This window comes from Rattus norvegicus, chromosome 13 (assembly GCF_036323735.1).
Source record: "Rattus norvegicus strain BN/NHsdMcwi chromosome 13, GRCr8, whole genome shotgun sequence".
In the NCBI taxonomy this organism is placed as follows: Eukaryota; Metazoa; Chordata; class Mammalia; order Rodentia; family Muridae; genus Rattus; species Rattus norvegicus.
In genome coordinates this window covers 61768805-61792359 of record NC_086031.1, presented here as the reverse complement: position 1 = coordinate 61792359, position 23555 = coordinate 61768805, and positions in this window count along the sequence as shown.

Sequence of the window (23555 nt, the reverse complement as noted above, 5' to 3'; positions counted from 1 at the left end):
GTTGGGTCTTTTGGAGGGCAGACATGATAGGCCACTATTTGGAATCACACCATAGAATCAGTAATAGTGTCAGGCCTTGGGGCCTCCCCCTGAGCTGGATCTCAATTTTGGACTGTCACTGGACTTCCTTTTCCTCAGGCTCTTCTCCATTTTTGTCTGCGCAGTTCTTTCAGATAGGAACAATGTTGGTCAGAGTTTTTGATTGTAGGATGGCAACACCATCCCTCACTTGATGCCTTGTCATTCTACTGAAGGTGGACTCTACAAGTTCCCTCTCCCACTGCAGGGAATTTCATCTAAGGTGCCTCCCTTTAAGTCCCGAGAGTCTCTCACCTCCCAGGTCTCTGATATATTCTAGAGTTTCCCCACCTCCTAATTCGTGTACTTCAGTACTTAGCCCACATACTCACCAAGACCTGATCATGTTCCCCTATTCCCCTCCCCATCACATTTCCCACCAGGTTCCTCCTTCCCTCCCTTTTCTTCCCCAGTCCTGTGACTGTTTTCTTCTCCCTCCCAAGTGGGATTGAAGCATCCTCACTTAGCCCCTTCAACTTGTTAGCCTTCTCAAGTTCTGTGGATTTTATCCTGAGAATTATGTACTTTTTTGTCTACTATCAACTTAATAGTGAGTACATACCATGCATATCCTTTTGGGTCTGAGTTAGCTCACTGAAAATTAACATAGAACTGTATCTCATTACACACACCCTTCCCTCCACCAAGCCCTTTTCACTTGCATTCTAGTCAACTTCTTCCATGTTCCTTCCCCACTCTCAAGTTGGTAGCCTTCATATTTTATTATTAACTCAAGACTACTTATAGGTCTTAGTAGAGACTAAGCATAATATCTGTAAGGGTTTCTCATTTATTACTTTCTTCTTTAGTCTTTCGCCTTTATAGCATGCTCTCTATTTCAATATTGATTGTTGCCATTCATTATGGAAATGAGCAGATAAAAATACAATTTCTTCTGAATTGAAAGAAACAACCATTTTGTTTTATTTATGTGTATTATTGTTTTGCCTGCATGTACATCTATGCACCACCAGAGTATCTGTGCTCTCAGAGTCCAGAAGTGAGCACTGCATCCCCTATAACTGGAGTTACAGACAGGTCTGACATACAATGTTGGTTCTGGAAACTGAAACTCACTGCTGTCCAAGAACAAGAAGTGCTCTTACCTCTAGTGTCTCTATAAAAGCATCTCCTACATGTTTGAGGAAAAGCAAACACATAAAAATTATCATTTCTAGTCAAAAAAAAATAATACTCCTCAGGACAGAATTTCTCTACTGCTTATCCATTTCCAAGTATTTAGCCCTGAAATCATAAGCATATATCCTTACATGTAACAGTAAACAACTGAACAGACTATATTTACATAGTTTTATGAATGAATGTGTGTCTTTGTGTGTTTGTGACAAGAATTAAACAGAAATAGGCCCTAGTACATAAAATTAAAACAGCAAGTGGGACATGAATGGGTAGAGTTAGAACGGGGAAAAAGAAGGGAAAAGTGGCATAACTATACTTTAAAAAATAAAATTATATTTCACTTAGCTTCCATGTCCCCAATATAATTGGTTTTAGTGACTCCCAAGGACTATTGTCTTTATCATCATCTTGATATTAGTTTTAAAATGGACCCAAGAGGCATTTTAAAATCATGTACTTTGTGTCAAACTCTACTATTTGTATTAAGTGTGAATCACTGATTTTGAACAATTCAAACATATGGATTATATCATTATTATTATGAAATGGTTATTTTTTAAATTCCTTTATTTATGAATGGGTGCATAAATATTCTCTAGTCTCTCTCTCTCTCCCTCACATTCTCTGTCTGTCTTTGTCTCTCTCTCGCTCTCTCTCTCTCCCTGTGTGTGTGTGTGTGTGTGTGTGTGTGTGTGTGTGTGTGTGTGTGTGTGTAAGGTCAGAAAAACTGCATAAAAGCTTAGGTTCTGTCTTTGTACCATGTGAGTTCTAGCAGTCAAACTCAGTCTGTGAGGCTTGGTGGCAAGTGCTTTTACCTACTGTGCCATTTTGTAGGCTCTGGATCACTGCTTTTATGTTTCTCAGTCCTTTCCTCATAGGAAAACCCAGAATACATGCTTTCTTTTAAATCTCTTCAATTTGAACTCATTGTTAAACCATTTAAATATATGTACATGTGTATGTGTATGTATATGACGTAACCAGACATAGAAGAAGCCATAATCTATTTAATTATTATGAACTACTACTGTCTTGTATCTACAATAATTTATTTTCTCTCAATCCTTCCAAGCAGATTCAAAGTTACTTTTATTTTATTTTTCTTTTACTCAGATATGCTTTTTCTCTATTCTATCTATTCTCAGCTTTCAGAAGTGCCATATCTTGATTTGTCAGTGTCAGATATCAATTTTTACTCCTAAGTACTTCTCATCTCATTTTATTCATATTAAATTCTATAAACTTTGTGTCTTATCAAGGAAAGTATATCTAAAATATGTCTTATTCCCTTTATTCATTATTACCATAATACTATAAATTACCATTATCTTTTACCTCAATCACATGAATAACGAGTGTACCCACTTCCTTTTTGATGTTAAAAACTATTGTATCTTAGTAGATAGAACCCATAGTAAGTTACATTAATTAGCAGTTGTAGATAAGAAAGACTAATAATAACACAGCCTACGTCCCAGAGTATTTGATTCCAAAACTTAGGGGAAATACTCAGGTAGATATGTGAAGATTCTAGAAAAGAAGCAGCAAGGATTTTGCAAAGTAGATGTCACAGGTAATTCTGAAAGTATAATGCTGAATCTTCTCCTGCTCTGGACCCAATGACCTGAATCACAAAAGTGGATATGAGGTTCACAATAGACATACTGGGAACATAGTCTCTTCTCCACGATAATGATAATATCAAGGACCCATAGAAACCTGAAATGCAAAAGAAAAGAGGAGTCCCTTACGCTGTGTCTGTGGTAACCACAAAGGAGTAGTTAGACAAGTTTGGAAAGGAATTCAATACACAAACATGTATGTCAGAGCAGGTTATAAGATCCCTGCTCTTTGTTGAAAAATATAAAACAGAGATTTTTCATGGTATAAGAAAATACTAGCTTTATTACCCTGTCTAAAACTCTGGGAGAAGCATCCTATTCTACCAGAGGTCATGTGTAGGAGAAAGTGAAGAAATACTGACTGATATCTGTCACATTGGTGGCATACCAAAGAAACGCGAGAATATTTAAACAAGGGACCTTATGGGAAGCCAGATCCAAACACTGTTAATCAAGCAATAGAAAAATGCATGTGAAGAAGTCTCCAAAGAAATCAGAAGCTTTGAAGAGTAATGAAATTCTAAGGACTGCTAAGTCCTCATCAGAAACCAAGAAAGGCAGAAGAAAAGGTGGATAACAATAATGAGTTCATGAAAGAAAAATAAGTATTTACATAAAAGAAGTATATTCTTCAACAACAAACAGAAAATAAAGGCTTCTCAATGAAAGCGGAAGAAACACTTTGGGTGTGAGAATCTTCTAAATAATTACTGAAGGTTGCCCTTAGAAAAAATGAAGGACCGCTGAAGGAAACAGGGATCATTGGGAATGGATAACATCAATAAAATATTAAATGTGTATGTGTAACAAGGTGTTCTTCTCTTTGGCTCTTTAGGGAAGTTTAATATTTGAAGTCCAGCATTCATTACAACATTGTTTGAAGAAGTGGTTGTTGTTTTGGTTTTTCATTATTCAGTTGTTGTTTGTTTTGTGTTGTTTGTTTTGAAAATGGTTTGAGTTTATAGCCTTGGCAGGCCTTTAACTCCCTCTTTAATCCAGGCTAGCTTTGAACACATGCTCATGTATCTGCCTTAGTCTACTCAAAGCCTAGATTGCCAGCTTGAGCCTCCATACCAGCTTGATGACGTTTGAAACACCCGCAAACGGGATATAAAAGACCACTATAATCTAAAAGGAGAGGAATGTTCCTGGTAGTAATAAGATTTCTGTATTCTGCTTGAAGTAGTATCTTCATTTTTCATGTATTCAAATTCTAGTCATTACAACAAATATTATAAATAAAAGACCAAGGTGTTGCAAATAAGGTTGATTAAGAAAAACAGAAGAGGTAAAATTAATCCCAATGAAGAAAGCATAGAGCACAAAAAGAACACTCAAAACACTCCACACCAAAACAACTGAAACAAAACATTAAGAAGGATGGAGAAAAGAAAACAGCATAAAGAAATGAAATTTAAATAGTAATTATATATTGAAGTCTAATGGCAGGGTACATAGAACACATCTATTAAAATTGAATCATCAGGAGAGATAAAAATTCTAACTATATATTGCTTGTAAAGAACCAACTTTTAATGTTGTTAAAAGTAAATGCATAAAAGTAATGCATATATCTTGCAAATGCTATTCAGAAGAATGAAGGAATAACTGTATCCAATGTAAGAAACAAACATGGACATAAATCAAATCAAGTATTTCCTACTTTTTTTTTTATTAACTTGAGTATTTCTTATATACATTTCAAGTGTTATTCCCTTTCCCGGTTTCCGGACAAACATCACCCTCCCCCCTCCCCTTCCTTATGGGTGTTCCCCTCCCAAACCTCCCCCCATTGCCACCCTCCCCGCATAGTCTAGTTCACTGGGGGTTCAGTCTTAGCAGGACCCAGGGCTTCCCCTTCCACTGGTGCTCTTACTAGGATATTCATTGCTACCTATGGGGACAGAGTCCAGGGTCAGTCCATGTATAGTCTTTAGGTAGTGGCTTAGTCCCTGGAAGCTCTGGTTGCTTGACATTGTTGTACTTTTGGGGTCTCGAGCACCTTCAAGCTCTTCCAGTTCTTTCTCTGATTCCTTCAACGGGGGACCTATTCTCAGTTCAGTGGTTTGCTGCTGGCATTCGCCTCTGTATTTGCTGTATTCTGGCTGTGTCTCTCAGGAGCGATCTACATCCGGCTCCTGTCGGTCTGCACTTCTTTGCTTCATCCATCTTGTCTAATTGGGTGGCTGTATATGTATGGGCCACCTGTGGGGCAGGCTCTGAATGGGTGTTCCTTCAGTCTCTGTTTTAATCTTTGCCTCTCCCTTCCCTGCCAAGGGTATTCTTTTTCCTCATTTAAAGAAGGAGTGAAGCATTCACATTTTGATCATCCGTCTTGAGTTTCCTTTGTTCTAGGGATCTAGGGTAATTCAAGCATTTGGGCTAATAGCCACTTATCAATGAGTGCATACCATGTATGTCTTTCTGTGAGTGGGTTAGCTCACTCAGGATGATATTTTCCAGTTCCAACCATTTGCCTACGAATTTCATAAACTCGTTGTTTTTGATAGCTGAGTAATATTCCATTGTGTAGATGTACCACATTTTCTGTATCCATTCCTCTGTTGAAGGGCATCTGGGTTCTTTCCAGTTTCTGGCTATTATAAATAAGGCTGCGATGAACATAGTGGAGCACGTGTCTCTTTTATATGTTGAGGCATCTTTTGGGTATATGCCCAAGAGAGGTATGGCTGGATCCTCAGGCAGTTCAATGTCCAATTTTCTGAGGAACCTCCAGACTGATTTCCAGAATGGTTTTACCAGTCTGCAATCCCACCAACAATGGAGGAGTGTTCCTCTTTCTCCACATCCTCGCCAGCATCTGCTGTCACCTGAGTTTTTGATCTTAGCCATTCTCACTGGTGTGAGGTAAAATATCAGGGTTGTTTTGATTTGCATTTCCCTTATGACTAAAGATGTTGAACATTTCTTTAGGTGTTTCTCAGCCATTCGGCATTCCTCAGCTGTGAATTCTTTGTTTAGCTCTGAACCCCATTTTTTAATAGGGTTATTTGTTTCCCTGCGGTCAAATTCTTGAGTTCTTTGTATATTTTGGATATAAGGCCTCTATCTGTTATAGGATTGGTAAAGATCTTTTCCCAATCTGTTGGTTGCCGTTTTGTCCTAACCACAGTGTCCTTTGCCTTACAGAAGCTTTGCAGTTTTATGAGATCCCATTTGTCGATTCTTGATCTTAGAGCATAAGCCATTGGTGTTTTGTTCAGGAAATTTTTTCCAGTGCCCATGTGTTCCAGATGCTTCCCTAGTTTTTCTTCTATTAGTTTGAGTGTGTCTGGTTTGATGTGGAGGTCCTTGATCCACTTGGACTTAAGCTTTGTACAGGGTGATAAGCATGGATCGATCTGCATTCTTCTACATGTTGCCCTCCAGTTGAACCAGCACCATTTGCTGAAAATGCTATCTTTTTTCCATTGGATGGTTTTGGCTCCTTTGTCAAAAATCAAGTGACCATAGGTGTGTGGGTTCATTTCTGGGTCTTCAATTCTATTCCGTTGGTCTACCTGTCTGTCTCTGTACCAATACCATGCAGTTTTTATCACTATTGCTCTGTAATACTGCTTGAGTTCAGGGATAGTGATTCCCCCTGAAGTCCTCTTATTGTTGAGGATAGCTTTAGCTATCCTGGGTTTTTTGTTATTCGAGATGAATTTGCAAATTGTTCTGTCTAACTCTTTGAAGAATTGGATTGGTATTTTGATGGGGATTGCATTGAATCTGTAGATTGCTTTTGGTAAAATGGCCATTTTTACTATATTAATCCTGCCAATCCATGAGCATGGGAGATCTTTCCATCTTCTGAGGTCTTCTTCAATTTCTTTCCTCAGTGTCTTGAAGTTCTTATTGTACAGATCTTTTACTTGCTTGGTTAAAGTCACACCGAGGTACTTTATATTATTTGGGTCTATTATGAAGGGTGTCGTTTCCCTAATTTCTTTCTCGGCTTGTTTCTCTTTTGTATAGAGGAAGGCAACTGATTTATTTGAGTTAATTTTATACCCAGCCACTTTGCTGAAGTTGTTTTTCAGCTTTAGTAGTTCTCTGGTGGAACTTTTGGGATCACTTAAATATACTATCATGTCGTCTGCAAATAGTGATATTTTGACCTCTTCTTTTCCGATCTGTATCCCCTTGATCTCCTTTTGTTGTCTGATTTCTCTGGCTAGAACTTCAAGAACTATATTGAATAAGTAGGGAGAGAGTGGGCAGCCTTGTCTAGTCCCTGATTTTAGTGGGATTACTTCAAGTTTCTCTCCATTTAGTTTAATGTTAGCAACTGGTTTGCTGTATATGGCTTTTACTATGTTTAGGTATGGGCCTTGAATACCTATTCTTTCCAGGACTTTTATCATGAAGGGGTGTTGAATTTTGTCAAATGCTTTCTCATCATCTAATGAAATGATCATGTGGTTCTGTTCTTTCAGTTTGTTTATATGATGGATCACGTTGATGGTTTTCCTTATATTAAACCATCCCTGCATGCCTGGGATGAAGCCTACTTGATCATGGTGGATGATTGTTTTGATGTGCTCTTGAATTCAGTTTGCCAGAATTTTACTGAGTATTTTTGCGTCGATATTCATAAGGGAAATTGGTCTGAAGTTCTCTTTCTTTGTTGGGTCTTTGTGTGGTTTAGGTATAAGTGTAATTGTGGCTTCATAGAAGGAATTCGGTAGGGCTCCATCTGTTTCAATTTTGTGGAATAGTTTGGATAATATTGGTATAAGGTCTTCTATGAAGGTTTGATAGAATTCTGCACTAAACCCGTCTGGACCTGGGCTCTTTTTGGTTGGGAGACCTTTAATGACTGCTTCTATTTCCTTAGGAGTTATGGGCTTGTTTAACTGGTTTATCTGTTCCTGATTTAACTTCGATACCTGGTATCTGTCTAGGAAATTGTCCATTTCCTGAAGATTTTCAAGTTTTGTTGAATATAGGTTTTTATAGTAAGATCTGATGATTTTTTGAATTTCCTCTGAATCCGTAGTTATGTCTCCCTTTTCATTTCTGATTTTGTTAATTTGGACGCACTCTCTGTGTCCTCTCGTTAGTCTGGCTAAGGGTTTATCTATCTTGTTGATTTTCTCAAAGAACCAACTTTTGGTTCTGTTGATTATTTCTATGGTCCTTTTTGTTTCTACTTGGTTGATTTCAGCTCTGAGTTTGATTATTTCCTGCCTTCTACTCCTCCTGGGTGTATTTGCTTCTTTTTGTTCTAGAGCTTTTAGGTGTTTTGTCAAGCTGCAGACATATGCTCTTTCCTGTTTCTTTCTGCAGGCACTCAGCGCTATGAGTTTTCCTCTTAGCACAGCTTTCATTGTGTCCCATAAGTTTGGGTATGTTGTACCTTCATTTTCATTAAATTCTAAAAAGTTTTTAATTTCTTTCTTTATTTCTTCCTTGACCAGGTTATCATTGAGTAGAGCATTGTTCAATTTCCACGTATATGTGGGCATTCTTCCCTTATTGTTATTGAAGACCAGTTTTAGGCCGTGGTGGTCTGATAGCACGCATGGGATTATTTCTATCTTTCTGTACCTGTTGAGGCCCGTTTTTTGACCAATTATATGGTCAATTTTGGAGAAAGTACCATGAGGAGCTGAGAAGAAGGTATATCCTTTTGCTTTAGGATAGAATGTTCTATAAATATCCGTTAAGTCCATTTGGCTCATGACTTCTCTTAGTCTGTCTACATCTCTGTTTAATTTCTGTTTCCATGATCTGTCCATTGATGAGAGTGGGGTGTTGAAATCTCCCACTATTATTGTGTGAGGTGCAATGTGTGTTTTGAGCTTTAGTAAGGTTTCTTTTACGTATGTAGGTGCCCTTGTATTTGGGGCATAGATATTTAGGATTGAGACTTCATCTTGGTGGATTTTTCCTTTGATGAATATGAAGTGTCCTTCCTTATCTTTTTTGATGACTTTTAGTTGAAAATTGATTTTATTTGATATTAGAATGGCTACTCCAGCTTTCTTCTTCTGACCATTTGCTTGGAAAATTGTTTTCCAGCCTTTCACTCTGAGGTAATGTCTGTCTTTGTCTCTGAGGTGTGTTTCCTGTAGGCAGCAGAATGCAGGGTCCTCGTTGCGTATCCAGTTTGTTAATCTATGTCTTTTTATTGGGTAGTTGAGGCCATTGATATTGAGAGATATTAAGGAATAGTGATTATTGCTTCCCGTTATATTCATATTTGGAAGTGAGGTTATGATTGTGTGCTTTCATTCTCTTTGTTTTGTTGCCAAGATGATTAGTTTCTTGCTTCTAGGGTATAGCTTGCCTCCTTATGTTGGGCTTTACCCTTTATTATCCTTTGTAGTGCTGGATTTGTAGAAAGATATTGTGTAAATTTGGTTTTGTCATGGAATATCTTGGTTTCTCCATCTATGTTAATTGAGAGTTTTGCAGGATACAGTAACCGGGGCTGGCATTTGTGTTCTCTTAGGGTCTGTATGACATCTGTCCAGGATCTTCTGGCCTTCATAGTTTCTGGCGAAAAGTCTGGTGTGATTCTGATAGGTCTCCCTTTATATGTTACTTGACCTTTTTCCCTTACTGCTTTTAATATTCTTTCTTTATTTTGTGCGTTTGGTGTTTTGACAGTTATGTGACGGGAGGTGTTTATTTTCTGGTCCAATCTATTTGGAGTTCTGTAGGCTTCTTGTATGCCTATGGGTATCTCTTTTTTTAGGTTAGGGAAGTTTTCTTCTATGATTTTGTTGAAGATATTTACTGGTCCTTTGAGCTGGAAGTCTTCACTCTCTTCTATACCTATTATCCTTAGGTTTGATCTTCTCATTGAGTCCTGGATTTCCTGTATGTTTTGGACCAGTAGCTTTTTCCGCTTTACATTATCTTTGACAGTTGAGTCAATGATTTCTATGGAATCTTCTGCTCCCGAAATTCTCTCTTCCATCTCTTGAATTCTGTTGGTGAAGCTTGTATCTACAGCTCCTTGTCTTTTCTTTTGATTTTCTATGTCCAGGGTTGTTTCCATGTGTTCTTTCTTGATTGCTTCTATTTCCATTTTTAATTCCTTCAACTGTTTGATTGTGTTTTCCTGGAATTCTTTCAGGGATTTTGCGATTCCTCTCTGTAGGCTTCTACTTGTTCTCTAAGGGAGTTCTTTATGTCTTTCTTGAAGTCCTCCAGCATCATGATCAAATATGATTTTGAAACTAGGTCTTGCTTTTCTGGTGTGTTTGGATATTCCGTGTTTGCTTTGGTGGGAGAATTGGGCTCCGATGATGCCATGTAGTCTTGGTTTCTGTTGCTTGGGTTCCTGTGCTTGCCTCTCACCATCAGATTATCTCTAGTGTTACTTTGTTCTCCTATTTCTGACTGTGGCTAGACTGTCCTATAACCTGTGTGTCAGGAGTGCTGTAGACCTGTTTTCCTGTTTTCTTTCAGCCAGTTATGGGGACAGAGTGTTCTGCTTTCGGGCATGTAGTTTTTCCTCTCTACAGGTCTTCAGCTGTTCGTGTGGGCCTGTGTCTTGAGTTCACCAGGCAGGTTTCTTGCAGGGGAAAAATTGGTCCTACCTGTTGTTCCAAGGCTCAAGTTTGCTCGTGGGGTACTGCCTAAGTCCTCTCTGCTGTGGCAGCAACCGGGAAAATCTGTGCCGCTCCTTCCGGGAGCCTCCGTGCACCAGGGTTTCAGAAGACCTTTGGTGTTTTCCTCTGGCGCCTGGATGTGCACAGAGTGCAGTCTCTTCTGGTTTCCCAGGCGTGTCCGCCTCTCTGAAGGTTCAGCTCTCCCTCCCACGGGATTTGGGTGCAGAGAACTGTTTATCCGTTCTGTTTCCTTCAGGTTCCGGCAGTGTCTCAGGCGCAGGGGTCCTGCCGCTCCCGGGCCCTCCCCTACGGGAACCCAGAGGCCTTATACAGTTGCCTCTTGGGCCAGGGATGTGGGCAGGGGTGGGCAGTGTTGGTGGTCTCCTCCGCTCTGCAGCCTCAGGAGTGCCCACCTGATCAGGCGGTGGAGTCTCTCTCCCACGGGGTTTGGGAGCAGAGAGCTGCTGCGGTCCGGGATCCGCCGGTGTGGGACTTCCCGTATTTCCTACTTTTAACCATTAAGTAATTTGTAATTACTCATAGAATAACGTCAGGTTTCATGTGAGCCTCATAAAATCTATCTAAGAGCTATATCGCCCTACCACTCAGGTACCCTTCAGCTACTTACAAATAACATCACTTCATATCTGCCCAAACTATTTAAATAGCTCGATTTCCCTACTCTGACACTAGTTTGGTATGTGTCCTTGATTTTCCTCTTCACTATGTTGTCCTTTGGTATCTGCATAGAGTGCTTCCTTTAGAATACATAATCAGTTTATAACTTCTGCATAGAGACACAATTTCTTTCTCTGCATCATATCATAAATTATGGTTTATAATAATATGATAATTCCAAAGTATCCAAGTTTACACTAAGAAATAATTTTAATGTTAGTTCTGGATTCTGAGTTTAAGCCTTCTATTTCCCTAGCACCTTCTGTAATCAGATACTTATTTCCTGGCCTTCGAAAGAATGTGGATAAATGGAACAGACTGAAAGAAAGGCCATCCAGTGACTTCCCCAACTAGGGATCCATCCCACCTGCCAACTCCAAACCCCCACACTATTGCTGACACCAAGAAGCGGTTGCAGACAGGAACATGGTAGGGCTGTTCAATGAGAGGCTCTACCAGCACCTGACCAATACAGATTCAGGCAACCACAGTCAACCATCAGACTGAGCCCGGGGACTCTAATGGACAAACTTCAGGAAGGACTGGGGAAGCTGAAGAGGGCTGAAACCCCATAGGAGAAACAATATCAACTAACTGGACTACCCAGAGCTCCAAGGGACTGAAGCCTCAACCTAAGAGTATGCATGGAGGAAGCCATGGCTGCAGCTGCATATGTAGCAAAGGATGGCCTTATGTGACATCAATCGGAGGGGAGGCCCTTGGTCCTATAAAACCTTGATGCCCCAGCATAGGGGCATAGAGCAGTGAGGTGGGGAAGTGGAGAAAGGGGATGGGATAAGGGGTTTGTGGAGGGAAAAGGAGGATATCATTTGAAATGTAAAGAAACAAAATGATTAATAAAAAAGAATGTGGCTAAACAACTGGGAAGCTGGCTCAGTAGATAAGTCCTGATGCTGTTTGGTTTTGGGTTTTGTTTTATTGTTTGTTTGTTTGTTTGTTTGTTTGTTTGTTTTTCCCCCCAGAGAACCCAGGTTCTGTTCCTTCCAGGGACATGGCACCTTACTACTACTTACCACCTATGCTACCACCTATGTATCAAATGGCTCCTTCTGGTCTCTACCAGTACATGCTCATGTTCATTCTCAAAGTGTGTGTGTGTGTGTGTGTGTGTGTGTGTGTGTGTGTGTTTCTATATATATATATATATATATATATATATATATATATATATAATGACATTTTTATATAAAGAGATATGTGGAAAAAAAGAAGGATAATACTAATATTTTGATTATTTTCTTCTGGAAAGTTCTTCATTAACTGAGTCACAATTTCTCACATGTTAATAAGACAAAATCAAATAAGATTTCCTTTTCCTAAATATAATGAAGCATGCCAAATTTTGTTATTTGGTAAATTGCAAGACGGTTACAGTGTGATCACACACACACACACACACACACACACACACACACATACACACACACGGGGGGGGACTGATAGAAATACAATGAATGTTCAAATATGACATGGACATAAGCTTAAATGTCAATGTTATCTTTGTGTGGTTGAAATCAATTCAGTAAATATTCAGAAAATATGTTTTAGAGCCAAAAGCCTTGTGCAATAAAGGTAATGATTATCATAGGGCTGCTTGGCAAAGAATGAACGTGCATCTCTAACTGGCATTCAGAGAAGGTGACAGGTGAGTAGTATGTTAGATGGCAGAGCATTTACCAATTCAGTAAATATTTGCAAAATGAATGAACAGTGAGCTACAGATATTCCGAATGCCATTAAACTGTGCACCCAGCACCGATGCCTCTTATCTTTTCAGATAATGGTATTATTCCTCTCTGCTCTCATAGATAAATATGAGACCAAGGCCAGGCCAATGATATTATCTACTTCAAATGTGTACTCTGGCTTCTCTAGGGACAACAGCATGCTTCATATAAAGCCAACCAGGAACTACCAAGAACAAAAAATAAATAAATATTTAATTTTGTACTTAGGAAAATTTTATAATCTGTTTTGATTTTTTTGTTGTTGTTGTTTATACACAACTTTGAAACTTTGCCTTCTCCATTACTTTCTGGTCATCAGAAAACAAGCATGAAGTTTGCCAACATTAGGTCTGTATACCTAGTGACCCCTTGCTACAATTGATTTTTTTTTTTGTAAAAGAAACCACAGCACATGTGACTGAAGAGCCTTATGTCCTCTTACCCAGGAAGATAAAGTGGAAGATAAAATTATTCATTCAGTGATACATGCTCTTTTAACATTGATGCTTTTGCATGTTGAATAAATGTACTAATTTGAGGTATGAAAATAATTTTATGACAAAAGCCCTATTTCTTATTTGAAGTTGTAATGTTGGTTAATTTGAACTGTACAAACGGATATGGTTTACTAATTAGTGGGTATGTTGTATACTGATTATATCTATTCATAAATTGTCTACTTCATCCCCTTCTTCTCTATTTTCCACTGTTCCTGTCCTTTCCTCTAGACCCTGATGTCTGATCATCTAAGATTGTTCTTTTGTTAGGTTGGTTCTTTCCATGTATGAAATAAAATTGATATGGTATAAGCATGTTTATTTGGTTTCTGCTTTATTTTGCTTAACATTCCCATCTAATTCAATGACCTAATAAGGCTTTATTATCTTATATTATGTAGTTTTATATCCATGTGTTTGGTGTTGTATAATTTTATGATTGCTTTAAAATGTCAACTTCACAAAAATTACAATTACTTTACTAGGAGCCCCACCTGAGGAACTGTGATGATTATTCTCTCTTTGCTTGCCTGTTTGCTGTATTTCTTTCATTAGCTAAAATGCCCAGCAAATGGGAAGAGGAAAGTGAAAGGGTCCACCTCCAGTAGACAAACAGGGCCTCAAGTAGAGGAACGGTGCTACCAAGCCACAGTCAAAATCTCTGACCCACAATTGTTTCTGTCTAAAAGAACTTCAGGGACAAAAACAGAATAAAGAAAAGTTGTCCAGTGACTGGCCCATCTTGGGATCCATCCCATGGAGGAGACACCAAGGCTTGACATTAGTACTTGTGTGCTCAGAAACAGTAAACTAGCATGGCTATCCTCTGAGAGCCTCTCTCAGCAGCTGAGACAGACAGAGATACTTGCAACACACCATGGGAATGAAGTCAGGGAATCCTATGTTTGACTTAGTGGAAGGAAGGAAGAAGCTGAAACAGAGAGCAACCCTATAGGAAGATCAATAGCCTTAACTAACCTGAACTCCAGTGACCTCCCAGAAGCTGAGAAACCCACCAGGCAGCATACAGGGACTAGTCCCAGGTCCCAGACACACATATAGCAGAGGACTGCCTGGTCTGGCCTCAGTGTGAAAAGATGTGTTTAATCCTTGGGAGACTTGAGGACCCAGGGAAGGAGTAAATGTTGGCATGCAACCTCTTGGAAGGAAGGAGGAAGAGGAATGGAATAAGGAACTGTGGGAGGGTGGACCAAGGAGTAGGCAATGACTGGAATGCAAATAAATAAAAGAATTTTTTTCAAAAGGAAAATAGATTCTATATTTATACAAAATTCCAATTATAGTTTTCCTCCCACATTCCTCCCAGCTCCTCACTACCTTTCCTCTCCTCTGGATCCATTACCTTTATGTTTTTCATTAGCAAAGAAGTGGGTTCTAAGAGATAACAGCCAAACATGATAAAATAAAATGTACTATGCAACAGAAAACATCATATTGAAGTTGGACAAGGAAATCCATCAGAAAAAGAGTCCTAAGGGTACGTACAAGGGACAGAGAGCCACTCATTCTCTATAGACGATCTTGCTGGACCCATGTAAGACCTATGCTTGCTGCTTCAGTCTCTGTGAACTCATACATTCCTTCCTTAGTTTTTTCAGAGGGCTATGTTCTCCTATTTTCGTCCATCTTCTCCAGCTCTTAAATACTTTCTAACCCTCTTCCATGCGATTCCCTGAGATTTTAGGGTAGGTATTTGATAGGGACATCTCAACTAGACATTCTCCATGTACTGTCCGCCTGTGGGAGTCTATCTGTATTCCCATTTGTCTCCAGATGAAGCCTCTCTGTTGAGGTACTGATCTATGAGTATAGCATATCAGTAGGAATCATATTATTGATGCTTTGAAAAATTACTGTTCTCTTATTTTCAGAGTGCTAATGTTTATTTTTTCTTAGGTCTCTAGGTTATCAAGTTTCTTGTTATTAAGTATCCTAACACAATGGCTTCCTTCTCATGGAGTGGGCGCAAAGTCAAATCAAATATTCATTGACTAGTCTCACCAGTTCTTTGCCACTATTGCCCTAGCATATTTTGCAGGCAGGGTAGGATTATAAATCAAACGGTTTGAGATTGTGTTGGTGTTTACATTTGCCTTTTGGTAGCCTGTGGATTACAATCCCAAATGAAGGACATTATAAAGTAGGGGAGATTCCATTTAGGCATCAGGTTGATTTCTCTATGTTCAGCGAATTGTGTGGTGCTTGTCCTCAGCAATGGGCCCACTCCTTAAGTTTTCTTAGCAACAGCCTGGGGAGTTTGTAGATTTCCATAGGACCCCCCTTTACCAACAATTCAATTAAAGAAACATAGTCCTGTTATTGGAAGCCACATTAGGTGAAAAGAGATAACTAATTGAGATTCCATATCACTTTTACTAGGAGACCTCGCTAGGATCACTAACGATTTTAGAAAGTTTCTACTGTAGTAGGTTTCTATATCACTTCTCACAGCTCACTCAATTCAGTGGTCTCTCCCCTCATTATCTACCTTTACTATATCTCCTCACCCCTCCCCATCTCACCCTCCATCTCCTGTCCCTACATGCCACTAGTCTACCCATCAAGTCTATTCTACTTCCCCTTCTAAGTAAATCAATGTGTGTTCCCTTGAACCTGTTTCCACACCTAACATTCCTGGGCCTAGATATTGTAGCTTGGTAAACATTTACTTATTTGCTAATATCCACGTAAGTAAATATGTACCATATTTCTTTTTCTGGGTCTGGGTTAAATCAGGAAGATATTTTGTCTAGTAACATCCATTTGCCTGCAAATTTCATCATGTCATAATTCTCTTAATTGATGTGAGAAACCCAAGGGTCACTGTGGGGGACAGCTCCTGCTAACAGTTCAGATTAAATTATGCTATAATAATTACTTTCCTAATCCTATGATAAAACACCGTGATCAAGGCAACTTACAGAATCAAGTGTTTATTTTGGCTGATTGATCCAGAGGGATCAGAGTTAGCCATTGTGAAGAAGCATGATGGTTAAGCTACAGGCATAGGGTGGCAACAGATTCTGAGACCTTTGGTCTTCGAAAGAAGGCATGAGATAAAGATAGCAAAGCAAAAATATTCCGATTCTTTAAATTCTCAACATCTGCCTTCAGTGACATACTTTCTCCAATAAGGCCATAACCATCTAAGTCTCTCAATCAGTACCAGAGTTAGGGACAAACTATTCAAATGCCTGAGACTATGCATATCTCTCATTCAAATGACTATGACAAGTATGACATAATGAGACTTAGTCATTTGCCTATTGCCTTCTTTACTTTTTCTCTCCAAGCCTGGTTGATGTACTTTGTTGCTGCTGATACTGTTGATTTCTTCACTGATATGAGAATTGCTATTCTAGCTTTCCCTCATAAACTAAGGAACAGCTGCTCTCTAGAAGCCGTCCAGGTTTTATGTGACAAATTCAGACTTTGGGTGAACCTATCTTTGTAGACTGAGCAGCTACCCAATTGTCAGACTCCCCAAAGGATGATGATTGCTACTGTAAGAGAATGTTGATGTGTGTGTGTGTGTGTGTGTGTGTGTGTGTGTGTGTGTGTGTTTGTGTGTTCTTTTAGAGAACATAATACACATGCTGCCTAGGCTGATTCTCTTCCTATGCTACTATTAAAAATGATGAAATGCAAAAAAAAATGATGCAATGCATTAGGGAGCCTAGGTCACATTGGCAATATGACTTCCTTTACTTTAAAACATATGAATAGGAAAGCTAAATTCTATGGGAGTATGCTCTAGTTTAGGTCTTGTTTAACTTACTTTTTCTAATTAATATCTATTCTCTGCTCATAGCGGCTGTTGATTGTTCTAATAAATAGTCTCATCCTAATAATCTTTATATTCATAAGTATCATTGCTTATTTTTCATCAAAAGCATTCTAAAATGTCTAGGATGGAATCTTTCATTGATGGTTTCAAATTTTCTTTGTAAGTTTATTGTCTCTTTTAATTCTGTTTTGAGGCATTTTTATTCAGATCATTTTTCTATTTTTACTGGGAATATCTGTTGTGTTGTATTTTGTTTTTTTTGAGTTTCTAGATGTATTATGTACATTTGTCTTGTTACATAAATAGCTAGGGAATATTCTCTTCAATTCCCTAGGTGGATTCTTTACTCTTCTAATTTCATTGGTAAAAAGAAATTTTTAAATTTATTTTTTCATCTTTTTGTACATTTGCATGGTATATGTTTCTGTACATGTTTATACACTTGTATATTTTTGTGTAGAAGTGTCCATTGACTTTCTTGTTTTTCATGCTTTGTTTTTATTTAATTTTTTAAAATTTTATTTAATAATTTTTTTTTTACACTCCAGGTTTTATCTCCCTCCTGGTCCATTCTCTGACTGTTCCCCATCCCATAACTCCTACCTATCCCTGTCCGTGTCTCTACAAAGATGTCCCTAGCTCTGAACCCTGTGATCCACCAGACCTCTAAACTCCCTGGACTCTCCAGTCTCTTGAGGGTTAGGGACATCTTCTCTGACTCAACTCAGACCTAGAAGGCCTCTGCTGTATAAGTGTTGGGGGCCTCATATCAGCTGGTATATGCTGCCTAATTGGTGGTCCAGGGTCTGAGAGAATTTGGAGATCCAGGTTAATAGAGACTGCTGGCCCTCCTACAGAGTTCCCCTCCTCCTCAGCTTCTTCAAGCTTTTCCCTAATTCAACCACAGGGGTCACCAGGTTCTGCCCATTGGTTGGGAGTAAATATCTGGATATGACTCTTTCAGTTGATTTTTGGGTCTTTCAGAGGGCAGTAATGACAGGCCCCTTTTTGTAAGCATTCCATAGCCTCAGTAAAAGTGTCAGGCACTGGGGCCTCCCCTTTAGCTGGTTTCCACTTTGAGCCTGTTGCTGGACCTTCTTTTCTTCAGTCTCTTATCCATTTTTGTCCCTGTAGTTTTTTCATACAGGAATAATTATGGGTCAGAATTTTGACTGTTGGATGGCAACCTCTATCCCTCACTTGATGCTCTGTCTTTCTTCTGGAAGTGGGTTCTATAAGTTCCCTCTCCCCATTGTAAGGCACTTTATGTAATCTCTCTCTCTGAATTTTGAGACTCTCACCTTCAAGATCTTTGGTACATTCTAGAGGATCACCACTTCTCCTACCTCTCAAGGTCACCTGTTTCCATTCTTTCTGGTGGTCCTCAGGGCTTCAGTCCTTTTTCCTAACTCAATACCTGATCATATTCCCCTCTTCCTCTCCCTGTCCCCTTTCCTACCCTGGAGCCTCCATCCCTCCTCCCAGTGACAGATTTCTTTTCCTTCCCAAGTGGGATTGAGGCATCCTCACTTGAGTACTTCAGCTTGTTGACCTTCTTTAGTTTTGTAGACTGTATCTTTGGTATTCTGTACCTTTTTTTGGCTATTATCCACTTAATAGTGAGTACATACTATGCATGTCCTTTTGGGTCTGTTACCTCACTCAGGATGATATTTTCTAGTTCCACCCATTTGCATGCAAAATTCTTCATAACCAAGTAGTATTTCATTGTGTAAATGAACCACACTTTCTGTATCCATTTTTCTGTCATGGGACATCTGGGTTTTTTCTAGCTTCTAGCTATCACAAACAAGGTTGCTATGAACATAGTGAAACATGTGCTTCTGTGGTCTGGTGGAGAATCATTTGAGTATATTCCCAAGAATGGTATAGCTGGGTATTCAATTAGTTCTATTTACAATTTTCTGAGGAAACTCCTGATTAATTTCTAGAGTGGTTTTATCAGTTTGCAATTTCACCAGCAATGCATTCACTTTTGTGTGCATGGCACCTCCTTCAAATGGTCTTCACAGTGATTTTGGAGTCAGTGGCTCTCATTAAAGTTCTATTAATTTGACTAGCCTGGTTGTTCAGCAATCTTTACAGTTTATCCTCTCTCCTGCTACCTAGTCATGTGTTGAAGTCCCAATTTTTTACATGGTTGTTGAGAATCTAAACACAGGCCCACATATTTGCATATCCACCATATTTCCTCATAGTCGTATCTTCAGCATTGAATTCAGTACAACTCTATAGGTCTATTTGTTGCGACTTCCTGTGCATTTTAATCTTTTTTCAATAAATCAATGCCTGAGTCTTTATCTTGAAATATTTCACCTATATTTTCCTTTAGTAGACTGACAGTTTCAGCTGTAGTAGTCAATAGTTTGTACAGCCTTTAATTCTTGTGTTCAATATTTTTACAAAGTAAATTACGCCTCACCATTCATTACGCAACAATTGTTGAAGGTACATTCTAACTTCAGTGAATTTTATTTCATTTTAGTCTGGAACAGAATGGCTGTGGCTGCTTGGTCATAGTTTTAGATGTCCTACTATGTTCCATTGCATCACATGTTTGTTTTTATGTGAATACTATGCTGTGCTGTTTGTGATCTTATGCTCCATGGTTTGTCTTGCAATAGAGCATGCAGATGTCCCAAGTTTTACACAGAAATACTTTGAGTCTTGAGGGCTGCACATATTTTATATTAATTTTGGATGTTTTTCTATCTCTAAGAGGAATGTGAATGGTATTTTGACATTACCTCTACATGTTATTTTGTGTAGTTTGGACATCTTGACATTATAAATTGCCTCTAACCATGAGAAGTCTTTTGAAATTTTAGTCTCTCCTTGATTTTGTTTTTCAGTGGTTTGTAACTTATATTATACGGTTCTCTCACATCAAAGAATAACTTTATGGAGTTAGTTGTCTAGCTCCTCTTTTATGTTTTATGATAACTTGAGCTCAGGTTATCAGAGTTTGGTAGAAGGGATTTTACCTGGTTTTCTATTTCAACAGTCCAAATTTATAATTTTCTTTATTGTTTTCCTTATAATATTCCTTCAAAACAAACTTGTAAAATTATTTTAAGTAACTATAGGAATTTTACCGATTTTAACTATTTACATACAGTTGTCTATAATGCTCTAAAAGCCAATTTGTCTATTTTGAAGTAAGATATAACTTTGATTATCTCTGGGGTAAAAACACAGCAACAACAAAAAAACAAAACAGAACTAATTTTCTTTTCTCTCCATCATTTCACACTCATAGATTTAAAGAATACCTCATTTTCTTTAGTTTCTATATGTGACTTAACATTTTTTGTCCATCAGCACATTTGAAATGAATCAGCTTAGCAGACCACTAGCCTCCACCAACCCAAACTGTTAGAACTTCATCACACAACATATAAAGCCTGTAGCAGAGATCCCGAAGCTTCATTATAACCCTCTTCTGGATGTATTCACGAACATATTTGTCATCATTTGTTCAGTGACTGCAAAAATTCAAATACTTGTTTCCATGCCAGAACAAATCATGTACTACAAAGAGGATTCATGTCAATTTGCAATGATAACACCTAATTGGCTTATAAACTGCTTCACTGTCATTACAACGGTGGCACAGAACCTTAATCCCATCACTTAGGAGGCAGAGGCAAGCAGAGCTCTGTAAGTTCAAAGCCAACCTGTTCTACAGAATGAGTTTCAGTATAGCCAGGGCTACACAGAGAAACACTGTCTTCAAAAAAAGAATAGGAAAAAACATCTCTCTTATACAATAATTTCTTTGACCAATCAGTAAGGATATTTTTACTTTTTGTTGAATCTTAAAGTTGAACTCTGTGTTCTTTTGTTTACTTTAACTTTTAACAATGCAATCACATCAATTTTAGAAATTTCTCGGTGTTCTCATCTTAAATGCATCAAGACAGACATGTTAATGGAAGCGCCTTCAAATGCAATATTTCTGAAGTGTTATATGCTATCGTTACAAATGGATTTTGTGCTGACCCCAGTAAACCTTTCATAGTCTGTCTCTCCATTTGATTTTGAGAAATATTTACTTTATATAATTCAAGAACAGGGTAAGATAATGGATATTCCTTTCCTTTAATGCTTTGATGAAGCAAGAACAAACATGAAGTTAGTAATATCTGAAGAGTTTTCCTTTGTATTGGTGCTTACTCTTTAGGAATTTCAAGTTTCAGGATTTAGTGTTATGAAAATGTTTTCCTGGTGCCCTGAGCTACAATGATAATTTTAATGTGTGTGTGTGCGTGTGTGTGTGTGTGTGTGTGTGTATCTGTGTCTGTGTTTGTCTGTGTGTGTTTGTGCAATTATAATGAGTATGTAGATGTAGGTGGAAGCTAGAGGTTGGCTGTGGACTTATTCCTTAAGCATTTCTACCCTATTTTGAGAGAAAGGAATTCGGAGTGCCCACAGTCCTGTCTGATTAATTGTGTGGTAGATACAGTATTTCAGAGCCCTGTGCAGTCATGAAAAACATTTTACCAACAGAATCATGTCCCAACTCCTAATTTTCTCATTGTGAAAGGACTGAAGGGATGGTAAGGGAGAGGAGCCTGATAAAAAGACTGTCCAGTGACAGGTCCAAAATGGGATCCAGCTCAAGGGGAGGTCCCAATGCCTGACACTATTACTGAGGCTATGGAGCACTCACAAAAAGGGACATAACATGATTGCCCTCCAAAAGATGGAACAAGTAACTGAAAGAGTTAGATGTAGATATTTGCACCCAACCAATAAACAGAAGCGACTGATCCCTCTGGTTGAATTAGGGGAAAACTGGAAGAAGCTGAGGAGGAGAGTAACCCTGTAGGAGGACCAGCAGGACCTGAACTCCTGAGATCTCTCAGACACTGGACCACCAAGCAGGCAGCATACACCTGCTGATATGAGGCTCCAAACACATGTACAACAAAGGGTTTCTGAGTTTGGGTTCAGTCAGAGAAGATGCACTTAACCTCCCTGGAGGCAGGGACTTCAGAGTTCTGGTGGGGTGGGGTCTTTGGAGGTAGAGACATCATTATGGAGACAGGGGAGCAGAGAGGAGATACGGGATGTAGCACAGTTGGAGGGTGGACCAGGAGGGGAATAAAATCTGGAGTATTAAAAAAACAGATTAAATAAAATAAATTAAAAAAACTGGTACTGTAATGAGCCAAAATTCTTTCCTCCTCTGTATAATTTTCAAGAGTGAATAAATGGTAAACTATGTCTCATGCACCCACATAGCAGGTAATAGCTATTATCCCCGGAATCACTTGAACATTTATCCACTGCTACTCTTTGAATCAAGCTGTCTGTTGTCCTCAGCTAGCTATCTCAAAACCTCCATTAGCTATTGCCAGGAAGATAATACAAACTCATTTTATTCCTCAACATATATTTTCTTTAAATTATCAATGGTATTTCTAGACTATATAGTTTACAGTATTAGCAGGTACAGCAGGGTGTTTTATATCATCAGCCGCATAACAAATATTTTATCACTTATTACACTCTGGTCTTTTGTTTTAACAGGACAAACACACTTTGAAGTAGGAACTGTTACCCTCTGCACCCTGTTATAGAAACACAGTTGCACATTCAACTGTTGAGAATAGGTTCTTATACTGTGATGTCAGGATTATGGAGTCATTTCAACCCATAGCTCTAGATTAATAGCTTCTAAATTTAGAAGCAGGTTCAACAGCACTTTAATATGGAAAGCGAGTGATATACATGTTACCTGCTTGAAGGGATTTGAAAGGTTTCACGGACAAGTTGCACATACGTTCTTGACTTAATCAGCACTGACTACTTTGCTCCAAACTTGTGGTACAAGTGTGTTTTACCTGCTCTTAAACAAATATTCTCTCATGTATGTGTATGCATGGTCTATGATGGATATATTTGCTATCAAGGTACATGATCGTAGATATGTACTTAACAGAGGAAAGTCCTGAAATCACATCTCTGGTATCATCCACTCTTTTGTTACTTATTAATATTTTTATCTATCTATTTATTTATATATTCATTCATTTATTTATTTTTACTTCAGTCTGATAATGCTCTTCACTGGTCAGAAATTCACATGTGAGGCAGGGCTGATTGGCCAGTAAGTCTGGGTTGTTCTCAATCTCTGCTTTTTTTTTTTTTTTTTTTTTTTTTGCATTTATGTTAGACCCTGGGGTTATTACATTGAGGTTTTTTGTAAAGTGGGTACTTGGAGTTTAATTCAGGTCCTAATTCTTTCAAAAATTTTACTGACTGAGCCATCATCTCGGCCCCAAGTTAGCAGATCAGGGCAAAGGATAGTTGTATTATTATATGCCTTGTAATGGTAGAATCCCAGAAGCCAAGGTCAGAGCTTTGAGTAGACTTAATTGTTGTTC